Below are 9,032 nucleotides of genomic sequence, written 5' to 3'. Positions count from 1 at the left end.
TGCAATGTGTGCTTTGAGCTTTACTAACGTTTCTGGTCAGCTTGTTCTACACAGTCTCCCCTTGGTCCTTACCTCTTTCTTGTAATTAGAAGAATAATAAACATCATGTAGCCTTTTTTCTACCTCATCATATACTTATTTGTATTATACTGTATCCTTTACTTTTTCTGTTGCTTTGACAATAGCAACTTAAAAAATGGTTTGTTTTGACTCACAGTATCAGCGTATAGTCCATTAGGGTGAGGAAGATTTAGTGGCAAGAACTGGTTACATTACATTGACAGTCAGGAAATAGACAAATACATGCTACTGCCCAATTTTCTTTCTCCATTTTATTTAGTCAAGTACCCTAGCCTACAGGATTGTGTTTCCCACATTTAGGATGAGTCTTCTAACCTTAATTAACCCATTCTAAAATAAGTTTCACACAGATTTATCTCATAGATGGTTCTGGATCCAGTATAGTCACTAATGTATATTAGTCATCATATTCTTCATGCCTGTATCCCTGAGTAGTCTTCTGATCTGTAGGCAAGATCATATATAGTGATATTTTAGAGTGTGGGATATAAAACTCAGATTTATTAGATTTAAACCTTGACCTAATCCTTTTTACCTATGTGATCTTTGATGAGTTATTGAGTGTGAATATGCATCTATATTTCAACTTTAAAATGGAGGATAAAGAAGATTATGTATTGTACATATAAACAGTTAATAATACTTAGGTAATTCAGTCTCTAATGTGTTTTAAGAATGTTGTATGGTTTCTATTGCTGTGAAGAGACACCATGACCATGGCAACTCTTAAATGAAAACATTTAATTGGGGCTGGCTTATGGTCTCAGAGGTTTAGTCTATTATCAACATTGCAAGGAAGCATGGTGCTATGCAGGCAGACATGGTGCTGGAGAAGCTCTACATCCAGATTGGCAAGCAGCAGAAGCAACAGTGATCTATTAGTCCTGGCTTGAGCTTCTGAAACCTCAAATCATACTAACCCCAGTGGCAAATTTTCATCAATAAGGCCACACCTCCAACAATGCCACTTTAAGTTATGAGCCTGGGGGGGGGGGAGTCATTTTCATTCAGGTCATTATCAATGCCTACCTAACTTTACTGAGTTAAAATTTTCTTCCAACAAAATATGCAGCATGTGGGGAACCACTAGAATGTCCCAGACACTAGGGATGTGAGAGGCTCCCAGGGCCCAATGAGGATGACATTAGTCAAAATACCCAACAGAGGGGAGATAGAACCTGACAAGACCACCCCAAGTAGATAGGCATGGGCCCCAGTTGAGGGCCATCTCAACATTTTTTACCCAGAATTATTCCTGTCTAAAGGAAATGCAGGGACAAAAAAATGGAGCAGAGACTAAAGGAAAGGCCATCCAGTGACTGTCCCACCTTCAGATCCATCCCATCCACAGACACAAACCCCTGATACTATTGCTGATTCCAAAAAGTGCTTGGAGACAGGAGCCTAGTATGGCTGTCCTCTGAGAAGCTTTGCCAACACCTGACTAAAACAGATGCAGACACTCACAGCCAAACATTGGACTGAGTCCGGGGACCCCAATGAAAGAAGAGTTAGGGGAAGGACTGAATAGAATAAAGGGACTGCAACCCCATAGGGAGAACAATATCAGCCAAACACCCCATCAGAGCTCCCAGGGACTAAACCATCAACCAAAGAGTATATGTGCGCTCCAGCTGCATATGTAGCAGAGGATGGCCTTGTCAGTCATCAATGGAAGACGAGGTCCTTGGTCCTGTGGAGGCTTGTTACCCCAGCAAAGGAGGATGCTAGAGGGGTGATGTGGGAGTAGGAGGGTGGGTAGGGGAGTACCCTTTTAGGACCAAAGGGGATGGGGAATGGAATTAGGGGGTTGTGAAGGGGAGACTGGGAAGGGGGATGACATTTGACATGTAAATAAATAAAATAATCAAATAATATGCAGCACATTACCAAAGATTTTACACTATCAACTGAATTTAAGTATGCTTTTTAATTAAATTTTTCATTGGTTTATACTGTTTTAAGTAGCTGTTGGGGGCTCCTTGCAAGTTGGACTAATTGATCTTGAAACAAAAAACAATTCAAATATTTCTGAACGACTACTAAGGGCCAGGCATGGTGGCACATGCCTTTAATCCCAGCACTTGGGAGGCAGAGGCAGGTGAATTTCTGAGTTTGAGGCTAGCCTGATAGTGAGTTCCAGGACAGCCAGGGCTACACAGAGAAACCCTACCTCGAAAAAAACAAAACAACACAAACAAACAAACAAAAAACAGAAAGTATACTAAGTTTGTATGAATGGCTTTAACTTGACTTTACTTTGCATTTCTTCTCTGTAAAGCAACATCTTAATAGCATCTATCTTACAGGGCTTATATGAGAATTGAATCAGTTAATTGATGTAAAACACTTAGAAAAAATTCTCTACAATTGAATATATTTAGTGATAAACTCACCAGCTTTTATTACATTTATTTGCTTTCTGACATAGCAAGTATTTGAGGCATATCATAATTTTTCTTTTACACAAATTTGGTGTCTGCTAGCTCCCCCACAATCTTTGCTACAATTGGATATTTTATTGGATATTAGAGAAGAATAGAGAAAATAAAAAGAATAAGATGAAATAGAACAAAGTAAAAAATAAATATATGGAACCTCATGACACTGAAAAGCTTCTGTAAGGCAAAGGACACCATCAATCAGATGAAATGGCAACCTATATAGAATGGGAAAATATTTTTACCACTCCACACCCAATAGAGGTCTAATATCCAAAATATATAAAACTTAAAGAAATTAGATATCAAAAACTCAAATAATTCAATTTAAAAATCGGTTACATATCTAAACGGAATTCTCAACAGAGTAATCTCAAATAGATGAGAAACAGTTGAAAATTGTTGAATATCCTTAGCCATCAGGAAAATGCAAAAACTACTTTGAAATTCTATCTTAAACCTTTCAGAATGACTAAGATCAATAACACAAGAGACAGCTCACATCAGTGAGGCTGTAGGGCAAGGGGAATACTCCTCCATTGCTGATGGAAGTACAAACTCATACAACAACTCTGGAAATCCATATGGCAGTTCCTCAGAAAACTGGAATGAATCTACCTTAAAACCCAGATATACCATTCTCGGGAACATATCTAAAGAGTATTCCATCTTACCACAAGGACACTTGCTCACATATGTGGATTCAATCACAATCACCATGAACGGTAAACCACCTAGATATCCCTTAACTCAAGAATGGATAAAGAAAATGTAGTATATTGACACAATGGAGTATTAGTCAGCTGTTTAAAAAAAATGAGCCCCTCGCAGGCAACAGCACTTGGGAGAGCAGGCACTGCACCTCACGGGGCAGCACAGTAGAGCTGGCCCTGGTGGTGTAGGCAGGGAACAGCTGGCCATGAGGGTATGAGAAGGGAAGAGCAGGCCCTGCCCCTCACCTGGGCGAAGCTAAAAAGCCGGTCCTGGTGGTGCAGGTACAGGAGAGCTGGTAGACTGACCAACACAGCTACCATCCAGATCCAGGGTGAGTTGGCCCACCCTAAAATCTACCCCATCTATGAGCTGGAGCAAGTGGACAGACTGATCTTGAAGATCCAGAACTACAGAATCTCCATGGCAGAAGACAACAATGGGATATCTAAGAAAACTCCCAGTGAGGATCCACTATTGATAGTATAGCAGAAGCCAGAGACCTTGAACTAAACCAGTGACTCATAACAATAAATATCTGTAAGCAAAGAAGTGTGGACAAAAGGGTAAATTATGTGACAACGTTGTAACACACCACAGCTTCCACAGTGAGATTTTCATTTTGTTTTGTTTGGGGGATTACAAGGGCAAAGGGTGGATATGAAGGGACAGGGAGACAGGTGGGATTGGAGTACAAAGAATCAATAAAAACTTTAATTTAAAAATGACATAAAGGTGCACAGTGGTCACCTGTGCTGGTGTCTCCCCACGTGCACAGTGAACTAAGGGCATCATGGTGTAGAGATGGGGCTCGAATGACCTGCGCCTTCAGGAACTTCAACGTGGAGAAGCAAGTCTAGCAGGAGATCAGCAAGAGGAAGCCCTTCATGCCACCCAAACATCCTTCCATCTGCAGGAGCACCTGAGTCAGTATCCAGAAATTGAAGAAGACGTTTCTAGAAAAGATAACAAACTGCTGTCATTACTAAGAGATGTATATGTTGATTCTAAAGATCTGGTGCCTTCCTTGCTGGTAAAGGATGTTGAACTCCAGCATGAACCAAAGGAATTCAGACTACCGATAGGAGATCACTTTGATAAGAATATAGTGGACATTCTCAAAGGCAAAATTACTGTTGTAGAAGCATTGACCCTTCTCAATAACCATAAACTCTCTTCAGAAACCTGGACTGCTGAGAAAGTCACCAATACCATTTAGACCTGAAGGATGTAAATTCCCTTCTCAAATATTTTATTACTTTTGAAGTCAAAATCTTTCCTCCTCAAAACAGGAAAATGATTCAATCAAAATGAAGAAAATGACAAAACAATTTCCTATGTGTGCTCCCAAGCTTGGTGTCCTTGTTTTTGTTTATTAAATTATACAAGTTACTGCGAATTGAGGGCCATAATTTTGAAAGCTCTTTGACCTCTTCAGAACTGTTCATATTTTTTTAAATTTATGTATGTGTTGTTCCTGTGTATATGTTAGTAGTATTGATCATGTGGCCCAAATGATTCAATATTAAGTTTCACTTTCCAGTTTAGGATGGTTTGTTCTTTATAGGAGATATTGAAAACAAGAGCCTTCTGTCTCCTGTATGACTGGCATTATGTTAGGGACAGATAATCAGCAGTGAGACATAGTGACTATATTTCCCAAGTGAAGAAAGAGGAAACTGAGTGCAAAGGAAGAAAATATATATTACTACTCTAGAGAATGAAAATCTATGAGGGTTTTTTTAAAAAAAAAAAAAAGATGTTTTAAATTGGTTTTAAATGTGAAGTAATGTTTTAGAAGAATTGGTGTCTGTGACATGCTAGCTGTCCCTGTTAGCACCAGGATACTCCAAGCCCCGCCTAACCATGTGACCCTTGACCTGCGTTGCCAGGACAATGACCTTCAATCCCACAATCCACTTGGCTCAGTTCCCGCCCTCACTGGTGTGACGTCATTTTCTGTATAAAATAGGAAGCCAACCCCTCCTCTCTCTCTCTCTCTCTCTCTCTCTCTCTCCCCTCCCCCTCCCTCTCCTCTCTACCCTTCTACCTGCTTCACAGCTCCCCCATTCCCGCATAATAAATCTCTTGGCCTGGTCTGCTGCTTGGTTTATCTGCCCAAAATATAAAAGTCTCTCTTTTGACAAATATAAATAGGTAATAAAAAGTTTTCTGGGAGGCTATTAAATACTTAAATACTTAAGACTATTTGAACAAGTAATTTCCTTTAAATTTAGAAATGAGAGAAATATGAATGAACAGCTAAAAATAAGAGGATCCAATTTGATAACCAAGTGTTTATACCAGTTTTCATTCTAGGAGAAAAATTTAGCTAGTAGAAGTATAAAATAGATTCCTGTAGGGGCCTAGAAAGTTACCAATTCATTCACTCTGGATCATGACACATTCCAGTAATAAAATCTCAGATGAGGTAATATGAGTTTGACTCATTCTGGCATGTTACACTTGTGGGCTCATAGCTGTGTTGTTTGACCTCTCTGAAATTGAATTTCTATAAAAGTGTAACTCTGCCTTATGTAAATTCCAGGACAACAGTGAAGATAAATGGCAAAAGATTAGGCAAATACAAAGTCTTGTAGTTAAAAATGGATATCCACAAAACATACAACAGAGTTGTCTCTACTTTATGATTCAAGAAAGCCAGAATTTAAGTTCTCAGAATCCTATTAGTATTTTTTACTTAATCTGCCAAAATGAAACACATTTCAAGAAGACAGAATGGAGTTGGGGGAATTCAGCTTGTCCATATTCTTTCAAGGGAACAAAGAGACAAACCTGTCTCAAAATTCCTCTAGAAATGATGTGGAAAATGAGAGGAATCCAGCATGGTGAATGAGGGAGGCAGATGGAACAACAAAGATGGGAGGTGACTGGAAAGTTTGTAAGCTTCTTCAGATCTAGTTCCAGTGAATAAACTATACCTACTTATTTGCTGTTCAATACAGAAGTTTAAGAGAACATGCTAATTCTCATCATTGCAAATCATATTGGAAAATACAGTCAAAACCACCTTCCTTTAATTCAAAATGAATATGTGAATCAGTAGTACTGACTCATGTTTCCTGAGTGGCTAGCAGATGTAAATATAGTTTCTTATCTGGTATCACACAATAAAACCCTTTCATTTTACACATTTAAAAAAGACATAAAATGTTCCCTCCCCCAGCCTTGAAACAGGCTGACTTTGACCTTGCTGCCACTGAGCCTAAGACCACCTGGGGTGGAATCTTCCGATTTAGATGGCTCTATTGTTGGTTCTTTTGTTCAACACCTGCCTCTGCTCTTCTCCAAAACCTTGCTACCTGCTGAGACCCTTGAGATATCCCAGAGACAGCATCCTGCAGATCTCCTATAGGCTGGCACCTGTAGGACAGGCACCAAGAATGGATTGGCGGGGGATGGGCCTCCCCTCTTTATAAGTACAGACTCTTAGTAAAACTTTGAAGCCTTGAACAGAAAATCATGTTTTGGCATCCATTATTTTTCTCGCCGTTTTCTCCCATACAGCTCCTGCCTCCCACTCAGGAACTCAGTTAGTGTGGCCGCAGGCGGCAACAATAAGGTCACAGGCAAATGGATGAAACTAGAAAAAAATCATCCTGGGCTGGAGAGATCCCTTAGTGGTTAAGAGCACTGACTGTTCTTCCAGAGGTCCTGAGTTCAATTCCCAGCAACCACATGGTGGCTCACAACCATCTGTAATGGGATCCCATGCCTTCTTCTGGTGTGTCTGAAGAGAGAGATAGTGTGCTCACATACACAAAATAAATAATTTTTTTTTTTAAAAAAAGAAAGAAATCATCCTGAGTGAGGTACCCCAGACCCAGAAAGACAAATATGGCATATATTAACTTATAAGTGGATATTATCAGTTAAGTAAATGATAATCAATCTACAATCCACATACCCAGAGAGGTTGGGTAAAAAAGGAAGGCTCTAGGAGAAGAAGCCTGGATCTCCCTAGGAAGGGGAAATAGAATCGATTTTTTGGGGTAGAATGGGGACATGTGTGGACAAGAGCAGGAGGAATTATGTGGGAAGATGGAGGGAGAGGTGCAGTATGGAAGCCTAATGCAGTGGAAACTTCCTGGAATTTATGTGAGTGACCCTAGTGAGGACTCCTAGTATTGAAGGATACAGAGTCTGAATTGACCATCTTTTGTAGTCAGGCAAGGATTCCACTGGTAGTGGGTCTGGGCTGTATTCAGTTGAGGTGTTGGCCAAGAGGGTCCTGAGGAGATTCCACAAACAACCAAGGCCATTTTCTGAAAACTGGCAGGCCCTGTTGTAAAGGACAATGCCCACACAGCTCATTAAACATAGAGAGCTTGTGCCTGTAGGGAGCCTTCACCCGACATTATAACCTCTTTCACAAGAGAAGGTATTCTGCAAGCTATGAAAAGAGAAACCTGGACACCAATCCAGCCACAAAACTCAACCTATAATTTGTCCTGCATGCAAGTTGTGCTAAAAAAAAAAAATAGTCTGGCACAGAACTTGTGGGAATGGCCAACCAATGTTTGGTTTAACTTGAGGTCCATGCCATGAGAGGAAGCCTAATGTCCTACACTGGCTGGCTGGTCAGGACCTGGAGACCGATTGCCCAGAGATCTAGGATAGAGCCAAACATGACAGGAAAAAAAAATCAATGAAATGATTCCTAATGATATTCTGCTATACTTATAGGTCAGTTTCTTGGCCAGTCATCATCAAACTTCTTCTGGCTGCACATAAGAGCAGGTGCAGAGACCCACAGACAGACATCATGCAGAGAGAGAGAGAGAGAGAGAGAGAGAGAGAGAGAGAGAGAGAGAGAGAGAGAGAGAGAGGAGACTCTAAAGTCTCCATTGTGTCCCTCCCCCTAGAAGCTTGTGGAACCCTGCAGAAGAAAGGGAGGAAAGATTGTAGGAATCAGAGGAGATAGAAGACACCAGGAGAATATCACCCACTGAATCTTCTAACATGGGCTCATAGGAGCTCACAGAGAGTGAAATGACAAGCATGGGGCCTGCGTGTTTCTGCACCAGGTCATCTGCCTATGCCTGACAGCTTGGTGGTTTCGTGGGACTCATGACAGTGGGAGCAGATGCATCTTTGACTCTTTTGCCTGCTCTTAGGATTTTTTTCCTCCTGTTGGATTGCCTTCTTCAGCCTTCATAAGCAGGCTTTTGCCTTGTCTTATTGTATCTTGTTTTGTCATGATTGGTGGTGTTCTCTTTTTGAAGGGGAAACAGAATTGATATAGAACTGGGATGAAAGGGAGGTGGGGGAGAGCTGGGAGGAGTGGTGTGGACATCCCCTGCCTACACAACCAAAGCCAACCTGGTTGGGATATATTGTATGAGAGAAGACTCGATTTTTAAAAGTTAGTTAATTTTTAAAAAGAAAGAATTTGAGTTTTGTCAGAGAGGTGAGATAAAGATTTTGGTAAAATTAAGAAAAAAAAAAGAAAATGTTTTGCTCAGTATAATAAGCCAGACATAGTAGAAACCATAGTATGTGAAATTTATTTTACACACACACACACACACACACACACACACACACTGGAAAAGACATTTCAATGGGTTTTCAATAAAAACCCACAAATTCACTTTTGCAACTAACACAATAGATTTATTGGCTCATTATTAACATGGAAAGATCACCATGATGGGGATAGGAGTAAGCTTGGGAATGATTATGAGTGGGGCTGAGGCTGACTGGTTTTTTGACATGTTAAGTTTGATGTAACCATATTTTTATGAATTAGCATTATTAAGCAATATTAATATATAT

General features: G+C 40.2%; 1 pseudogene; it reads left to right on the top strand.

The window, feature by feature from the left end:
• Positions 1-3,449: 3,449 nt before the first annotated feature.
• LOC110314413 lies at positions 3,450-4,547 on the top strand (annotated as a pseudogene).
• Positions 4,548-9,032: the final 4,485 nt, after the last annotated feature.

Source organism: Mus pahari, chromosome X (assembly GCF_900095145.1).
Source record: "Mus pahari chromosome X, PAHARI_EIJ_v1.1, whole genome shotgun sequence".
NCBI lineage: Eukaryota > Metazoa > Chordata > Mammalia > Rodentia > Muridae > Mus > Mus pahari.
The sequence above is the reverse complement of the archived record's forward strand: the minus strand, read 5'-3'. Positions and strand labels throughout refer to the sequence as shown.